The sequence below is a fragment of the Anoplophora glabripennis genome, unplaced genomic scaffold, assembly GCF_000390285.2.
Source record: "Anoplophora glabripennis isolate ALB-LARVAE unplaced genomic scaffold, Agla_2.0 scaffold397, whole genome shotgun sequence".
In the NCBI taxonomy this organism is placed as follows: domain Eukaryota; kingdom Metazoa; phylum Arthropoda; class Insecta; order Coleoptera; family Cerambycidae; genus Anoplophora; species Anoplophora glabripennis.
This window is the reverse complement of record NW_019416531.1, coordinates 291,435-312,496: the sequence shown is the minus strand read 5'-3', so window position 1 is coordinate 312,496 and position 21,062 is coordinate 291,435. Positions and strand designations below refer to the sequence as shown.

Genomic DNA, 21,062 nt, shown 5'->3' with positions numbered 1-21,062 from the left:
AATTTATTTATATTTCGAATCTTCTACAGTCAAACCTAATTAAGAAAGAAACGTTATTCCCAGTTGACTACAAAAACAAATGAACTTTTCTTTACAATTGGAGTGAGTATCATATGATGATGTGTATTTTTTATTTGTATGCTTTTTCAGTACAAAATTTTTTGTTAAGCAAAAATATTTATTAAATAGAAGATATCCCTTGAATGATCCTTTCGGCGAAGTGTTTATTTAATTAATTTTTTTATTTTTTCTCAGGTGCTAAATACCTAATAAATGAACTGAAATATTTGTTCATTTCGTATCATCACTACAACCGTGAGTGTTACACCTACATAATTTTTATAATTAACCGTAAACAATTAACTTTTTCGTATACACGTAGATATCTTATCCGGCCATTATATTTTAAACACTTAATAACATGACAAAATGGTATGTCATACGCAATTAAATGCTGAATTTAAAAAGTTTTTAAAACCACAGAATGTAAAATTTGTTCCTATGTGCTGATCTGGGTACACTAAATTTACCTATGCAGTGCGAACAAACGGAGGGTAGATAATAAAAATTTGTAGTCTACTGTATTCCCAATGCATATAGTAGAGTTATAGGGGTCAATAACGTGACCTGTTCACCAAATACATTGCTATCCATAGTAACATATTTCACCCCAAACTGTTTTACTAAAATATTATTGGCGCTGTTTCTATTTACTCCATATAGAACTAGGTAAAGAGAACGCAAAAGGAAAATGTGTATTTGCTGTTTAACGAAGAAGTGGATCACAGCAATACATTAATTTATCACTAATAGAGTTCTAAATAAATAACATTAAGTAGTTTTTATTTCAAAGACTATTTTAAAGAAGACTAAGTTGTATCGTTAACTAACAAAAAACTATAATAATAATTTATGTTCAATTTTAAAACTACAAACTAGCAGTCTGCATTTGGAATACCAGATAGTTCAAATAATAAAATTCGAATAGTTTTGCACATTGTTGCTCACTGCATCATAATGTATTACTTGATGAACCAAAATAAAATAAAATAATTTTCTCAAGTAGCGGTTAGAAACTTTGATCGTACTGGAAGAAGTAAATCTAACAAACTAAGTAAAAATCAGGTAAATTTAGGAGAAACTAGTGATAAATTAATTTATAATACTATAAATAATTATATTTTTTTGTGTTTTATTTATTATAATTTAGTTATGTTTGTTCTGTGTCGTTTGTTCAATAAATAATGTTAAGCGCCTATTTATAGTATTATAATGTATACAGGGTGATTCAGAACTTATCCAAAAAAAAATTCTGGATGTACAGGGGACCCTTACAAATACAATTTTGTAAAGAAAAAATTAAAAAGGTCAGTTCGAAATTGATTTAAAAATACACTTCTGCACGGCACTGGAAACTGGTCCAGTGTAAAACCTGACCTAGCACAATGCGACCGTCATGGCAGTGTGATAAAAACGGACAAAAACTTTCGCAAGGAAAGAAATATGTAAATAGAATTTTATCGCACCTATTTTATATCGGCAAATTCAACTGCTTTTGCCGTTATTAATTAATAAAATTAATTTGTATTTTTAAATAATAAAATCATTTGACATACCCGATGCTGCAACAGCAATTGTTCAAAATTTTATCCACTCACGTGTAAACACATTTGGGTCCGTCTTACTCACTTTCTACGAACTAACACAAATGATATCTTGCTTCACCATAAATACTTCACCATAATACAAATGTTGTCTTGCTTCACCATAAATTAAAACGATATCCATCAACTCTGAGTTGCTATACACGCGAGCCATTTTTGACACTAACTACTAAAAAACTGATGTAAATAACACAGATAACAGGTAAAAACTACCGCAACGACGGATTTCAGTATTAGGAGTCACATGGCTCTCCACGCGTATTGCGATGACGCTAGATACTACAGTTGTCCAGCTATGTAGTGGTTTAATGTGCTATAACTTCAACAATTTTTTTCTCAGAAACTATAAGGATTTTGCAAAAAATTTTTTTACAATATTGACTCCATTTCTCATGCCGCATCTATTCCCAAATTTTTTTGGATAAGTTGTGAATCACCCTGTATATGTGCTTTGTTAGACACAAGTTGAAGTATGTCTGTGTGGTTTGGTCTCCCTATTATAGGTATAGGTTTCTTAAAACGGTTAGTTTCATCTTAGATGGGGGTCTATCCAGCTCTGGGATTTTTTCGAGATTTATTATTGGATAGGTTTGAGATGAATAGTTTAATTAGGAGGGGGGCTATGTACTCGATAATGTTCTTGTACAAAATTGTCAAGCACGATGTTGATTGCATTGAGCTTACAAAGCAAATAAATTACCGCGTTCCTCGAATAAATGCCAGCTCAAATAGTTTGTTCAGTCTTCCTTCTTCGCGCAAAAACATGTGCAGTGGTCTCCTTTACATCAAATGCTTTTTAATTATAATATGGAGAATAACCTGGACATTTTCAACACTTCTATAGCACATATTAAAAAAAATTTCTATTCTCACAATTGAGTGTTCGATTTTTAATTTCTTTTTTGTTTTTGTGTTACTTATGTAGCTGTTTATGTTATGTTTTTATGATGATTTTTAGATATACTAATTCTTATGTGACTTTACCGTTTTGCTATTTATTGATTCACTGACATTGCTTCTGATTAACGTTTGTACTTTTTGGTAAATTTTTATTTTTATTTTTACTTATTTTAAATGTTTGTGCTTCTTGTAGTAATGTGTATTTATTGTAGCTGTAACACTCATCCTGTAATTGGGTTTCTCCCGTTGGGTGAATTAAAATTAAATAAATAAATAATTTAAATTAAATTAATTATCCTCTTGAAAATCAAATCAGATCAAAAGAACTCAAAATTAAAACCAGCGTGAGATATTTTGGCCACAATTTTGTTTGACAATTTTGATATGAAATGTTCATACTTGGTACCACACGTATTTAAATTCGATAATTCCCATTTCCGGCAATAATTAGGACAAATTATAAATAAATAGCATTAATGAATCATTTTGCTTTCAAATTGTTAGTTGGAAACCAACACATTTGGCTAACGCCGGCTAACAACGGGCATATATGCTCGTATGTCCACGAACTTTGACGTAAATTAGCTTAAAGTACACCCAATACTATTATCTGACCTTTCGCCAACATAATTTAACTGAAACAACTTTTCTGCATTTACAGGATTAAAAAATAATGTAAACAGCGGAACGAGTAAACACACTCAGAGTAATTTCTCATAATGTGGAAATATACATATACAGGGTGATCCATTAACGGTATCGAGCGNAATTCTTATGTGACTTTACCGTTTTTCTATTTATTGATTCACTGACATTGCTTCTGATTAACGTTTGTACTTTTAGGTAAATTTTTATTTTTACTTATTTTAAATGTTTGTGCTTCTTGTGGTAATGTGTATTTATTGTAGCTGTAACACTCATCCTGTAATTGGGTTTCTCCCGTTGGGTGAATTAAAATTAAATAAAACATAAAACATAAAACACACCACAGAAATGAGACAACCCCCAAATCCAAAGCGAAAGGCTTGTGCGGAAGGGGGCTACACTTGAAAAAACTCGGACAAACACCCATTATCCATCGACATTGCCAGTGCCGACACCGGGGATTGAACCCGGACCAGAGTAGGAAGCCTAGCCGAGAAATGCTTGCCACCGCACTCTCGACCGACTGCGCTACCGTGGTTGTCGCCCATAAATAAATAATTGAAAAAAAAAACGACAAATAAATAAATAATTTAAATTAAATTAATTATCCTCTTGAAAATCAAATCAGATCAAAAGAACTCAAAATTAAAACCAGCGTGAGATATTTTGGCCACAATTTTGTTTGACAATTTTGATATGAAACTATTTCATACTTGGTACCACACGAATTTAAATTCGATAATTCCCATTTCCGGCAATAATTAGGACAAATTATAAATAAATAGCATTAATGAATCATTTTGCTTTCAAATTGTCAGTTAGAAACCAACACATTTGGCTAACGCCGGCTAACAACGAGCATATATGCTTGTATGTCCACGAACTTTGACGTAAATTAGCTTAAAGTACACCCAATACTATTATCTGACCTTTCGCCAACATAATTTAACTGAAACAACTTTTCTGCATTTACAGGATTAAAAAATAATGTAAACAGCGGAACGAGTAAACACACTCAGAGTAATTTCTCATAATGTGGAAATATACATATACAGGGTGATCCATTAACGGTATCGAGCGGCTGTATATATGAAACTAGACGTGCTACGATTATGGGGTAAAAAATCTATTAACAAATACGACCAAAACATTTTGATTTAAAATATTTTCAAGTTTGTAACTTCACCGCTAGAGGGCGCAACTGCTATAGTGTTACAGAAAATTGTCGGTTTTTCGAAATTTCGCTTATATAACCTAAATTGAAAATAAATTTTTTAAATACACTGTTAATGTATCTAAAAAATGTATTTTCAATTTAGGTTATATAAGTGAAATTTCGAAAAGCCGACAATTTTCTGTAACACCACAGCAGTTGCGCCCCCAAGCGGTGAAGTTACAAACTTGATAATATTTTAAATCAATTTATTTTGGTCGTATTTGTTAATAGATTTTTTACTCCATAATCGTAGCACGTCTAGTTTTCTATATACAGCCGCTCGATATCGTTAATGGATCACCCTGTATAGCTTGTATGGGACACAAACGAAGATTTTTATTCGGGTTATTAAACAATGCAAATATATCACAATAGTTCATTTCAATTATATGTTGAATGTGATCAGCACTTAATGCATATGTTACAAAAATTATAATTGTTTACTTAACATTATAGCACCTTAAACATTTTATTTTAAACATATTTCTGCAATAAATCTGATTATTTTCATCTGCTCTGTTTGTTCTTAAAAAAATTCAGACGAAATCCCCATTTAGTGAGATGAAAAATTCTCAAAGCACAACGTATTTATTATTCATCATTATCCCGAATCCATGTGTAACTTTAGATGCAGCAGCGGCGAAACCGTTTTATCTTTCCCAATTTCTGAATATAAAGAGAATTTGTAATATTCTGTAAACATTTACAAAAAAACAATTTTCCCCAAGCATATTTGTCTACTGTGATCAGAGATAACAAGACGTGTTCGCAAAACTTTTCAGGTCAAAGGTAGTGAAATTATGGTTAATGTCAAAGAATTGATCAAAGATGCATGTATATAATAACTCAGTCCATAAATATCTAAACATTACGAATGGAAAAAATGTTAATTTATTTTTCAATAAAAATAAAAGTTATATTCAAAATTTAACAAGCTTATTACCCTGTTTGTAATCTTCTACACCAAACTTATTCTCATTTCATTTCTGGGAAAGAATAGCAAATACAAGCTTGTTTAATATTCATTAAACTACGAAACTTTACTCCTGTAATCACAGTGACTTGGTGTAGTGTCTATATTGGCTCTGTTTGCATTAAATCTTCATAATTTCCGGGATATTAAATTTCGTTTCATAGCTTCGGCATCAGCGTAAGCATTTGTTTTAATTATGAACACAATTAGTTAACTTTGGCAGATGTTATGAATCGCTTTCATATTTAGTAAGTTCTATGACTATAGAGATTTATGAAATCAAAACGTATACTTAATTTCAAAAAGAAGTTCGTTATCAAATAATGCAACTGATATTTCTTAACTTGTTGTAATAAAGAAAGATTTGGATGTATTTTTTAAACATATATTCTATTATCAGCACAATGTTCTTTGTTGTTAGAAATGAAAAGATGTCTAGTTCCACATACTCTCAACCCTGATATTTTTATTTACTTTTGGATTTGAGAACGATACAGTTATGAAGACATTAGCAAAGTCTGACAGATAATCTTCTATATCCACTAGCACTAACAGAATTTATATTAATTTTCATGTCGCAATTAATGCAACGAATGAAAATCATTATACAGAAACGTCTCAAGCCGCTCCTTTACTGTTAGCTTCGTGTTAATTGTAGATAGCATTGTTATTTTCAGAAATATCTACATTTCTGGAAGATTTATTTAACTTGCAGTAGGCAACTAATTAAATTCTGTAAAGGGCGTTATCACTAAAATACTCGGAAGACATTACGCAAATACAATGGTGAGATAAAATAAAATAACAGCACCTACATGGTATCCCGCTCCCCCGATGCTTAAGGAAATGAGTGCATTCTGTTCTTTCACATTTATTTTTATCGCCCTGGTTTTTACATGCGATGTTCTTATCTTTGTAATAACTATATTTTATTATCCTATAAAAAGTATAACAATTATTGTCGTTAATTTAATTTTAGCTAGATTAGTAGTGACTTAAGGAGATATATCGGGGTCCGAGGGAAGTTAGGAGCGCAGGGAGGGCCTATGCTTTTCTTATGGGACTAAAGCCCACTGCCAATTTGAAAAAATTAAATTCTATTGAAATTATTTGCAATAAACCTTATCTATAATAGCAAAGAAATCTACTCATATGCACATAGCATACATATTGACTAATTAACAACATAAAAATATCATATTTAAGTAGTTTTAAATTATATTTAATGAACGCATAAAGACTATGTAGATATGACAACAGCGCTAATAATTGACTAGCAGTTGTACACACTGCGAACCTACAGACCTCGGACATCGGAGATATTGCGCGTCAAATTCGGGTAAAGATGCGTACGCGTTCAAAAATGTATTGTGTGTAAACTATGTACAATATAATTATTATATATAGCAAATATATCGTATTATCCTCGCGAAGATTTGTATCCTTTATTTAAAATCCGTAAATCATGTGAACTGGTAAAACAACGAGAATTATGTTAATTTAGTTCTAAAGAAATGAAATGACACTCGCGCCCATCTCTCGTCCAAGTCAAAGAAAATGTTGGATGCAATTTTGAAGGTTCTGTGATAGAAATTACATTATTACTCACTGTTCGTGTTTTTAATCTCTATTTTAGTAATGTTACAAAAGTTTTGCAACTATAACTAATTTTTTAGATATAAAGTTTGCTGAGAAATATTTATGTTCCTTTGTTATTCCGTACAAATGCTTTTATCTCAAGTATTACTAATTATATTAATCAAGTAAAGAAAACTTTATGTAACCCTAAATATTGCTGGGTAATGATTACGATGTTTTTATAAACCATTAAATATATTAAAAGGATTTATCAACTGTATTTTTTATTCCAATAAATATATCACAGCTTCCTAGTCTTTTTTAATTAATCTAGTTTTTTAAAAACATTACAAAAAATCATCTGTTGTGGATAATTTATTGTTGATAACAATGTACATGGGATTTAGGAAAAATGTATATGTTTGAAATCAATTTCGTTTTTATCAAGTCTTTCAAATGTATTCCCTCCTTGCTGTCAGCTGATTGCGACGTTGCCACATTAATCCTCAAGTCAGACAGAAATGCAATTATTGGTTTCTGTTTCTAATTAATACAGCTGTACTATGTTCAAAACTTACATTAGTTTTACATCAAAAATAAGATAATACTGTGTACTATCTATGGAAAAGTTTTGTTTCACAATTTCTACATTTTTTTCTCAGTTATGGGCAAAAAAAGAGCCGCACCGTCCATCTTCGCCATATAAACCTATGTTAAAATGAACAACTTTCAACAACAATATCTCAAAATCTAGATTAAAAAAAAAATTCAAAAAATATGACGCACAGAGGGAGCACTGGGTAATACGCTATATAAATTTCAAGCACATTTGTGCATTTGAGTAAACTCCTTAACAAATGGAAATTTGAATTCATATTTACATTGAAAAGTACTATAGAGCTGGATCTTATTAAAAATGCCTAGTTTTTATATTGTTCATATTAGCGTAGTTTATTGTTTACATCAGTCTTATAAGATACAGAATATCTATACCTAATGATAAAAAATATCTACCTATATTTACAGCAATAGATATTACTTTAAAAGCAAGGAAAATGCATTAGCAGTTCTTCTTCGAGTAGACTTGTGCCAAATTCTTATCATGTACAGTGTGTCCAAGCTTTAGTACCAATGGATTATCCATTACGTTGGATTTTGTGAATGATTGTAACAACAAAATATCTTATTTATACACGATGCTTGAAATATTAAGTTGCATTTACACGATTGGGGATAATTAATGTCAACGTATATATCCAGCAACTTAATAATTCACATGCAATACAACAGGATCAGTCAGATCAGTCAGATCTTGATAATAAATTCTCTTTAACGCGTTTCCAGTAGTAAAAAAATATTTCCTCTAAAATTGTCTATTTCTGGTATTTGGCTCAAACAATTGATAGATCTATATTATAAAATATTGATAGTTATAGCTTTATAGATCTATTTTTTATATGATTCACATGTAAGACATTGCAAGGTACTCTGTACTGGTTAGAGTAGGTAGGAATATCTTTACATTCAGCAACGCAGACTGTCTTAACCAGGACTTAAATTGTCATCTATTAAACATAGATAAAGACACCTACACCTGTTCCGCCTAGACAAACTTTGCATTAAATGTAAAGTTGGTCACGCTGGATATTCAAGACAATCGCAAAGACCCTGTGACAGTTGTGAAGTTAGACTAAAGCTGCTGTTTACGTTTAATGATACTAGTACGCATTTAATTATACTGTTTTCGTTAACATGAGTAGGAGTCAGTGAAGCTTATATTTAATTCAATGCTGATCGGCCGCAGAGTAGTAGTTTCCCGCGAGACCATCACTTTAAAAAGCGTTTATTTAAATTTGTGATCACATGTCTAACTAGCCGGGGTCCGAAGCAAATCAAGTTCAGGACCAGGTTAATGTTAAATCCGCGTGACAAAACCGGATCATCTCATTTAATCAAATTTAAATTAAACAAGGTCTGTGGCTTATAATTAAAATGGTAATCCCAATATCCGGGTAATTTGCATACATATATCTGTACTGTCTCCCGCATTGTGTACGAAATACTTTGCTTCCAGTGCTCAGCGTGCGTAAAAAACGTTTAATTTAGGTAATTTTTAGGGATTGCGGGTTTAGCGTATATAAATAATTATAATATGCAACTAGTAAGTGTAAAAGAAAACTTTGTTTAAATGTCTGGAGTAAAAGGTTGTACACAAACTGGAAATAATATTTTCTACTCCAAGTAAGGTTTGTTTTCTTATTTGTATTTATATACAAACTGTTCATGGGGAATTATTTTGCACAATAATTTGTTCAGACGTAGAAACTCTAGGTAGATCGTATTTTAATCAAATAAGAATGATAATGATCTAAAGCTAAAAACATGTTTTCTGATCACTGCACAGACAAAGTTACTTTCTGAAAAAAAGTTCATATAAACGTAGGTCGAAATATGCTTCGTTTCCGAAATACACATTTTAATTTTTTATTTATTTTTGTTAATTATTTCAAAGAGGTTTAAAGATATTGACTCGAAACTTGAAAAACCGTTTGGGGGGATAAATGGGCATTTTTTGGGGTAATCCGAATATCTCTAATTGCACCAGTGGCGTTCGTCCGAGAATACCACAACATTTTTTAATGAAAAAAAAAAAATAGTACGCCATAGACTTTTTCCGTTTTGATATTTTTTTTAAAATCCGGCATCAGTTCTGAATAAAATTGGTCATTTCTAAATAAAATACAACCATGAAATTTCGAGTCAATATCTTTAAAATTCTTTGAAATGATTAATAAAAATAAATAAAAAATTTAAATTTAAACACTCTGTATCTCGGAAATGAAGCATATTTCGACCTACGTTGATATAAACTTTTTTTCACAAAATAACTTCGACAACCGCCCCCTAAAATATTTCGCACTTATTTACAAACACCTTAAATATACGTGTTTTTCTTTTTATCTGTGTCCAAAAATGTTTTATACAACTAGATAACATAGTAATTAATAACTCTGAAAATAGGCTGAAAACCAAAATGATATAAATCATGTTAAAATTTTAAATCCTATTGAATTGTCCACAAATGAATAAATTAGATTTTACTTCTTGTTTAAAAGAAAAAATTAAGTATTCAAAACTAAAAGAATTTTTAATTCTGAACTCAACATTATTTATCCACCGAATTTTTTAAAGATTTGGGTTTTAAATCAATTTTTAAATAAAAGGAATATTTCCAATGGAAGAAAAATAAAAGGAATAAAAGATGATTTTTATGGAAATATTAATTTATTATAATTCCAAATTCAAAGCCATTTCATTACCAATATTTGTTTGTAATTCGAATTCGGTATCCATTAAACTTTATAATTTAATACCTATTTGTTAGATATTTTCATAATATATGCAAATATGCTTTCTCGATAATGATATTCAGAGCTTATTAAACCGTAATACCCGCGCCTTCGCCATAACTTAACATTTACATTTTACAATTAAAATTTAATTTCAATAAAGGATACTTACATGTTTCTCACTGACTAACACTACTTAGATTCACTATGAAGATTTTAATTTCCACAGAAAATAAAGGAGCTTTAACATTTCTCTGCTTGAAAGAAAAATATTCAATACACCCGCCATTGTGGATAAATAGTAGCTATTTTCAAAGTTATTTCAGTGTGAAATTTAACACTCAATTTATTACCGTATCCTACATCCTAACGAGGTCCGTGATAAAAATATTCTGCTGTCCATTTTTGTGTAACCTTCATTAATTTGGACAAGAAAATTGAATGGTTATTATAAAAGTTATACTGAGAACTGTTTACTTTAAAATTTAACTTTGTGTCCTTCAAGGAAGATTAGTTACAGGCAATAAAGGATCATACAAACACCAAGTGCTGTATATTTTTGAAATTATAAGCTTTCGCTTTGTGTCAATGTCCTTTAATATTATAGTAATATATTCTTCTGAAAAATGTAAGAAAAAAATTTAAATGTATATATTGTTACGTAAATGTAATACAGTTCCATTCATCATTAAAACTGGACGAAGTGTAGACTGTACTGTTGTGACGAATTTGTGCGGTTTTAAGTTACCGGTTGTATATTCCAGAAGTAAATGTCATAACATAATTTTACCATATGATTGACTTATCAGAAGCAACAACTTTATCATTTTTTTGCAACCCCTATAAACTAAAGAAATGTCTAAGTGATGAATGAGAATATTTTACAAAGTGGTTCACTAATTAGTTCCCATATTTTCACTTATTGTTCTGGCGAACAACGCAAATTTAAAATTATAATTATGATTTTCGAAAAAAAAACTATTAGGCAGAGGTAATAACTTTTTACGAAATAAAATCCAAGTAAAAAGGTAACATTTTTTAATCTGTAATCTCGAAAACTTTTTGTTCATTGAAATTTTTCGATCCAAAGTACATGTATTTTATTAGAATTCCGTTAGAATTAAGCTAAACCAAAGTGATAAATACTATATAGACGAAACATAAATTATTAAATACCTAAATTGGAATTTACATATTAATAATACATTAAATGCATTTATGATACCATAACAATATATCGCAAGCTGTTGTTTAGCATTGTATTGACAAACGTAGATTTATTTAGGTAAAGTGTAATTGATTAATGAGAAATATTCCATTCCAATATAAAGTGACAAACTGTTGTTTGTACCTATTGTTCTTTAATGACAGATTTTATTTAAAAGCATATTAGTTAACAACCTGCAAAATCGGAAAAATTAGTAAAATAAATTAAAACACAAGAAAATTAAGTCTATATTTAAAATAATAGTACATTACCAAAAGTTGGTAACATAAATGCCTTGTACTGTTGTACTGATGATCACGACGTGTTTAGTACTACGTATCGTTAACTATACAGTTCATTATATCAAATAAGTAGGTAATTAACTCAATGTATTATATTGATAAATGTAAAGAATGAATTCATTGAATCATTATATTTATTTATATTTTGATAGAAAAAAATGTAAAGCTGGTATACAATTATATATACAATTAATTATTCCAGTACTAACATCGAAATGAAATATGTGAGAACGAATTTGTTGTTTCTATTCCTTGTACTATATTTTTTTTCTTAACATTAAATTATCTTGTTTCTTCCGAATTATATTTAATATACAATAAAAACTATTATTGTGCTTCTGATATTCCAGATAATTATATTAAAATTTACTTACTGGGTACTTACATTTATTAGCATTAATCAATTTGGTTATTAATACAATGTTTTCAACTTTATCAATTTCAGTGATGAAGTGTGATATAGTCAATGTGATAAAGTCAACGACCACGAACATTGATATAATGCCCTAAACGTCAAATAATCAACAGTGGTACATTAGGATGATGAAATGAAACATCAGCTGAAAGTGTAATATCTAGAAGTATCATTATAATAGCTTTTTCATTATATTTTACGTCATTTCTTCATTCTGTGTATATCCTCACTAACGGCATGATATAAAAGCGGAATTTTTATTTGATTTGTTTGAAACCCAATTCCTTCACCGTCCCAATATTTGCAATTTAAATCTTTACGATCCAAATATGAAAACTAATCCCATATTTCCCACATTGGGGTGTGCCTTTTTATAGCAAACGTAGAGGTCATGCTTATTCGTCCAGAAACATGTGCATGTTAGGTGGGATAGAATAATCGAATTTAAGTTCAACCTATTTTTACGGCTCAGTACTATCGGTGTTACCGATTCGACAACGTTTTGGATTAGGTGCGGCCAAAACTGAATTTCCAGCTAACTGAAATTTTATGATTAGTGCGTTTGAAATCTCAGTATGACCTGAATTAGATTTTCTTGTTGTTTTTCTGTATCAAGTTTCGTGCAAATTATAATTTTAATATAATTTTTAGTGTAATCGTAGAAATTAACAATTGCTGATTCAGGGTAGTTCTTTCTATGCTTCACACTATTTAAAAAAATAAAAGTGTTACGAATACGTAGCAGGCACAGATATTAAGAATTAAATTTTTGCTTCAAAGTATGCTTGGTTAAAAGTTTTCATTTTTCGTTTATTTAAAAATGTAAATTGGAGTGATACTGTTTATTTCTGTGACTTCTTTATTTAACATTAACTATACATGCACTTTATGTGCCTCTGTTATTTTTAACAGAATGAATTGAAAATTGCTTAATACTATTACTAGTGAACAGTGATAATTATTACATATATGATAATCATGTTAATAATGAAAAGTATTACACCTATCTACTAAAGAATGACGTATGAATATAAGATGATAACGACAAAATTGTTGGTTCTCAGTATCATTACATCATTCTTAATATAGTCTGTGATATTGTAATGATATATGTGCAGTCGATAACAAACTATTTGGATAAGGATTTGATAATGCCAATAATTTTATCTGGATTTATGAAACAATGGGTTCTTTTGACATGTGCTAATATGCCTTGATAAAAATAGTAATGCTGTAATTGCTTTCTACTGTTTTTGGGCGGTCGTAATGGATAGTCATGGTTTGGAAATTGTGTAGTGCAAAATTAACATGTCAAGACCTTTATCGAGTCGTGTTTAAGAAGTGGTGGAGTTCTCAATAAACTATTATCATACAGGGTATAAGAAGTTTGACTGCCATTACTTCAGCATGAGATAGTGTAATTATAAATGAGCAAAAAGTTGTATTTTACAGGAGCGTAAGATTAACAATTTTCAAAATACAGCGAGTTTCATTACAACGTGACAACAGCGCTTAACCCGCTAATGCACACCACGTGTACACGCGGCAGACTTGTCCTACGGAAAAAATGTAAACAGCTATTATTGTGAAACATTTAGTAAATTTCAAGACGATTGTTTTCCAGTTTTTAAATAAATAAAATGATATGTACCGATTTTGTAGTACGAAGATAGTGTTGTGCTTAAATTTTAGCTCGAATTTTAGAAATTATGAATCTCTTAAAACAGGAACTTAACTTTTAATCAAATTATGTATTTTAAAAATATATAATTAAAGTACCCAAAGATTCACGTCGTCCAAATAATCATACGTATTAAAAATAATAATTTAGGCACTTACCAAAAAGCAAAATTCAGTAATTTTTAAACGCACAAGTACAAAACAAATTATAATATACGCTCAAAATGCTCAAATTTTCACGCATTCGCTGGAAAACACCTCAAGAAAAAGAAATAGAGGTACGCAAAAAACACTCCGACACGGTCGAATGCAGATACCAACTGAATTGCGTATTGGTGGTTGCTGGACGCTTTAGTACCTCGTGTTAATAAACCGCCGCGCTGTTGTCACATTGCTCGATATAAATTTTATCGAATTTTAAATTTATTACAACGCTAATTATTTTTTAGAATTAAGCATAAAGAAGTTCAAAAAAGTGATAAACATTGTATTTTATAATATTCTATGCACGCAGGTATGTCAATATTCCTTAATTAATCGAACTTTTGTACATTGAGTTGGAGATTTTGATCATTTTTTTTCTCGGAAACGGTTTAGGGCCCATGTTATAAAAGGTTTATTTGTTTATTTTTGTATTCTATCGTCCGTTAAATTTAAGGCAGTCAAACTTCTAACACCCTGTATATAAAATGAAGCGCCATTTCTTCCACTTACTGCTAAAAGAGACGTAAGTTGTAATTGAAGGGCTTCTAACAAAAACCACATTTGTCACAAAATTGACTTTTAGAGTTATTGTATAGTTTCTTGATACAATTCAGTCAGAATGTTTCATTACACACTTTTCACTATAAATTGCCTACAAACCCTTTTTTAATATTGAACGCGTTTCAATAAAAATGTTTTTAACGCTCTCCTCTTTTTTTTTTCTCTTGCTAGATACTCTTCAACCGAATAATTCCTTGTCAAAACTGTTAGATTATGTTAGCAAAGGCTTTACAACTGAGTGTCGCAACAGTTAATCCTGCTGCGGATAGGCATAGCAGAGGTGAAGCACAAAAATTAATAAAAAAATAGAAAGAAATCTGTCGACAAGAAAGACGAATTGTAGATGTTGATGATTTTAACAAGACTGTAATTCCGAATGTTATATATGAAATGTAAGAAGAATACATTTTAAAACTATATCCTTTTGTATTTCGTACTATTGATTTCTTACGTTTGAATAAGAATACTTGACACGCTAGAAAATAATAACTCCAATAATCACACTGCACAGTTGTAAAATAAATAAATACATTTTTTAACTGCTTCCTAAATTATGCAAATAAACTTAATAATCTGATATATTCTATTCTACAATTTTAATAAACTGAATTCAATATCAAAATAAATTTTCTCAAATATCCTGAAAAAAATTACATCCTGGCAACACCGTACCAGTTCGCCTGTGACGTAATTGCAAAGTTATAGTAAATAGACTATAAGTACAAATATTCACAAGTTAAATTATAATCATCTTTGTTGTTCTAAAATTATTCAACAAGATAATAAAATTATATGAAGAAAATAAAATAATTACTAAAAATCAAAGGGCCGTGTGTTGATGCAAATTTTTATTTCATGCCACCAAAATGTTAAAGTAACTTAATTATTCACCTCGTATATACCTGCAGTAAAAGTTATGTTATGTACATATTTATTTTGTTTTTTTGCTCCTGCTATAATATAACGTAACAGTATATATATTATTTTAGCCTCTAATAAAAAAAGGTAATACCATCGCCAATTTGTATTCGGAAAAAAAATCCCTTTTGACTTCACAATTTCAAGCATTAAGCTCTGAATTTATCGCTGACTTTTAATAATGAATGATGTGAAGTACTAAATGATATGCAAATGTCAAAAATTAACGTTCTTGCATGCTCTAATATTTTACAAATTTAGTTTCCATGTGGGCTTTTAATCAATAATCTATTTATAAAAATAGAACGCTTATTATAAAATCCATTAAGCTTTAAATTACACCCATGAGCTATTTTGAATTACTTACCTAGTTGGTAAAGTAATGAGTAAACCTGATTCCAAATCACCACGTAGTATATAATTTTCTAGCTTTTCTTTTATGTTCCAAATAGAACCTCGACGAGCGAATTGCTAATTCCTATGAAAATAGTTGTAATCTTTAGAAATTCATAAAAAAATTACTATACACCAGTTGTTTAGTACAATTTTATAACTCGCCCTAGGAATAATGTGTCTTGATTCAGTAGATTTTAATTCATACATCAATCCACAGACAATACAGGGTGGCCAAATGAAAACGAAGCAGAGCCATTTTCAGGAACTGCATATATTTAAATACTTCTCATTTTGAACAAATATTAGGGCACTCGTAGATTTATTCTCTTAAACTTTGATTTCACAACAATTCAACTCATAAATCTAGCACCAATGTAAAGAATTTTATATTTGGTTATAAAATATACTTAACTCTGTAGTGTAGGCAACAGTTTTTGTAATTTTGCTACGAATTATGTGACAGGGACTTAATAAGTTTTAAAAGTAACTGACTCATATTTCTCAACTAAGTACATTTCCCTACAAAGCAGTAGATTTTAATTGAACCTGCCATCTTATGAAGTTTGGAAGTAATTAAATAGTTTTATGAGTTACTCAATTAAACTCCAGATGCAGTATACTTGGAGACGTTGTGAAATCTGATTTGATATTCATGGATCAATTAAATACAATTGTTATATTTCAAAAATTTTAAGTTTGGCATACAAGCTGTTACAAATTCGTTCTTCATTACAGGACCTCGGAAAGGGTAAGAGATACGAACTAGCTTAAATGGGGCAAAGTTGCGTAATCAGGACACCAACATTATGCCTCTAAAAAATCAAGGCTAACATGATTAGTTTTCAAAATATTTGAAAAAATTGAAATTATGAAAATCCGTTTTTGTTTCATTTCGGCCTCGTTTGAGGTGATATTAAAAAAAGGAACACTTTCTCATGGCAACCTTTTGCCTTCTACCGAATGGCATAATTAATTTTTATATGTAACATCTCGTCTTTCCAGGACCATCATTAACTTCATTTTTTTAAATATAGGTTTGCAAATTTTATTATATTGTTTGCAAGCCTTGATGACCCCCAATATTTTACTGCCTCAACCCGAACCAGATTCAGACGTTTTGTCTCGATCTTTTTCAATCTCGTGCCCATAGTTATTTCTAGATTTCTCGAGTGCTCAAAATTAAATTTCACAGGGTCTAACTTAGAGTGTACGATAATTCAATAAACATAGAAATTTAAATAAAACGTTTAGATAAATTTGGAAGGAATACATTGAAGATGAATTTTTCGAGACAAAACGTCTGATTCTGGTTCGTTCTGAGACAGTACAGTCTTGGAGGTCATGAAGGCTTGCTAGAAATGTAATAAAATTTCCAGGGACGTATTTAAAAAAATGAAGTTGATGATGGTCCTGTAGAGACGAAACGTTACATATAGAAATTGATTATGCCATACGACAGAGGGCAAAAAGTTGCCATGAGAAAGTGTTCTTTTTATCACCTCAAACAAGGCTGAAATGAAACAAAAACGGATTGCCAAAATTTCGATTTCTTTCAAATATTTCGAAAACTAATCATGATTGATTTTGATTGCTTTGACCTTGATTTGTTAGAAGCATAATGTTGGTGTCTTAATTACGCAACTTTGCTGCGATTTAAGCTAAATATTTTTTTATCCTAACAAAATATATGTATTTAAGTTGAATATGAATTTAAGTTGTCAGTAATGATTATTATTATTATTCAGAAAAAAAAAATAGAACCACATTTGAACAAAACTTACCTATCATTTATAATAATTGAAAAACTAATGTGTAACGACAACAGATAGATGATAGATCATTTACTTTAGTTTTTATTGCGACCACAACCATTCTTATATGTTAATATATTTCTACCTAGGAATATTTTTTATGGAATAATTCTCTAGGTGCCTTATGTGGGTGAATAAAACTACTTTTCATAAAACAAGCTACATCATTATTAAAACATTTTGTATCATACGTATACAATATAAATATGTCTATGTGGAATATGTATTTCCCATGTAAATACTTTACAAACTAATTAAATTGTGGAACACGCATGATAAATTTGTCATTAATGGTAAGCAATTTTTCATATATTTAATTTAATAACTTCGCAGACAAATAATATTTGAATAACACGGTAAGTGGCTAAATGTGTTCTATGTTGTTGACTAATACAATTTTGAATTTAAAAGTCGGATATACTATACACAATGAAATTACAGTAGAAATAGATGGCAGTTTATATACCCTTAATAGTTACTGCTATTTTTTTCAACTGTGATATTGCAAATACATTGTAAAATTCAATCGTAAAATTATTTTATGGTGTACTTGTACGACTCGCTATTGTAATATTGCGTTGTAATTATACAATACAAAAAGCATTTTTATGTTACAACTATTGCAATTACTTGTAAGATTTATAGTCACTTATATTATAATAATATATTTTATAAAGTAGTCTCAATATAGTTTTTCTTTTTCATATACAATATACATCGCATGTAAAAGATTACATTAAAGAATTTACTAAAAATATTTTGACATGGGACCTATTATATTTTATTTTCGAAACATACTCTAAAAATATACTCTATAAATCAAATTTGAGTTGGAAAAAAAAACCTAAAACTTTTCCAATACCTATATAAATTTGGTGTATGTTGTAGTGAAATTTATATATTTCACATTAACATTAAAAAAAGTTAAGGCTTTCGTACAATTTTTTGAAAAACAGAAAACATTTGTCTGATATCAAATAGAATTGTTTAATTTATGTTAATTGTGAATATATGTCCTCCCTACCTTATCTAACTGAATAATCATATTTCTATATCAAAATTTTACTAATTTCTTTTTAATTTAGCAAATTATATAAAAGCAGTAAAAAAGTTGATTGGTATTCGTTTATTTCCTTATTCACGTTAGTCATACTATAGTCCAATTAACTAAGCCTTTAAATCGAAATTTTGTCAACTTGGCTGAATTTTTGATATGAGTTAGTTTAAGGTATATTATAACAATAAGTGAGAGTAATTTTTTGTTCAACTCCCGGCCAAGGGTGGAAAAAGATAAAACAAAGGGCTTTTTCAAGATAACTCAAAAAGGGTAAGAGCTAGAAAAAAAGTTTTTCATGAAAGTTGTAAAGCAGACAATTCTACATAAAAATGGTCTCTTAGCTTTTTCTTGTACTATTAAAATTAACAGAGTTAGGGAGGCTAGAAGTTAAGGGAAGATTTCAGAAATTTAATTTTGTTAAATCATTAAAATTAACGATTAAAAATTTGATTTTTTGTTATAACTTTCTTATTAAAAATTAAAAAATATATCTATTTCTCTGAAAAGAAAAGTTACATATTTTAGAGCAGATTGAAAAAAAAAATTACAAAATTCAATCATTTTTCTGTTTGTTATGATTTTTTTTAAATTTCTGAAATCTTCCCTTAACTTCTAGCCTCCCTAACTCTGTTAATTGTAATAGTACAAGAAAAAGTTAAGAGGCCATTTTTATGTAGAATTGTCTGCTTTACAACTTTCATGAAAAACTTTTTTTTCTAGCTCTTACCCTTTTTGAGTTATCTTGAAAAAGCCCTTTGTTTTATCTTTTTCCACCCTTGGCCGGGGGTTGAATAAAAAATTACTCTCACTTATTGTTATAATATACCTTAATCTAACTCATATCAAAAATTCAGCCAAGTTGGCAAAATTTCGATATAAAGGCTTAGTTAATTGGACTAACTATGTGTGTAGTAGGTTTCATTAATTTTGCAAAGCTCACTCCATGTTGAATTAATTAAAATTAGTTTACATTTAACAAACCAGATGAATTACAGATAGCAATTAGCGTGTTTGAGCGTCAGTGAGTTGCAGTTTTAGTAATTTGACTATAAAATTTGTCACATAGGATGTTTATAGTATCAATGAATATAAATATTTTCTTTTTTTTTTTTGCAGACTTACGACAGGCGTAATATTATCAACTCTTTTAAATTTATAATTCCGTAAAATACTAGTCATTTCTTGTGTATAGATTATTCAACCTGTTGTAATGATTTCCTTGTCGCCTAGTTCTTAAATACCAAAGATTGGAACAGTATTAAATTTATTTACCCTCATTAAAGTGGACAATCGGTATCTTACTAAAATGCAATATTTTGCGTTGTTCATAAAAGCAACTGAAAAGAGCAATACCTTCTGCTTGAAATATATATTATAAATATGAATAATATTCACTTTATTTTAGCACCATATAAAGAAAATACCTAAGCATTAATTTATTCATCATTAATTTACAATCTTGGAATACTGAAATATTGCCAAGTACCTACGGATGTAGGTTTAGGATTTATGGATATAAATACTCGTAAATTCATTTTCACGCCATCAGGATATGTAAAGTGCAAACCGTTCCATTATACTAATTGACATCTGTCACTATTTAATGATTTTTACTTAATACTATATATGATAGTAATTTCACGAAAGCTTAAAAAAATAGATTAGATAATTTTTTGTAAAATATGCGTTTACTACTAATAGTGTACAATATTGCCATGATAAATTTGTGGAATGATGTTAGCAGGATATAAACACATCAAACTTTTTGGTCCGTTTATTTGGATATTTTGCCAGAATTTAAAATAGAACTGACTGAAAAGGCTCAGTCAAGGATTGTTCAAGTTTTACTTAATCTGAAATAGAAAAAGCGGACAATCAAAAATTACGAAAATTATATTCTCTTTTTCAAAATAAAAAAAATGTTCTTTTCGTCTGTTTTCCAATGAAGAAAGTATTGCTTTTCGAAGCGTTAACGAATAAGGTGCGTTTTTTTATTTGTTTGTGTAAGATTTTTGGTTAGGCAAACATAGTTTCATAGAAACAACCTCTACATTAATTTTTTATTTTTTTTGCAGGTGTCAAAATGTACCAAAATAAACAGAAAATTTCAAAACTCTATAGAATTTTGTGTTTAAAATAGTTGGGTTTGCTTATATTATTATTTTAATTATAAATTATAATAATA

At 29.4% G+C, this 21,062-nt stretch overlaps 1 protein-coding gene across 2 annotated transcripts in view; it reads right to left on the bottom strand.

Moving 5' to 3' along the window:
- The window catches only part of LOC108910374, a 59,994-nt gene that overhangs the window by 37,787 nt on the left and 1,145 nt on the right, over window positions 1-21,062 (bottom strand). The gene's annotated exons all lie outside the window — the stretch shown is intronic.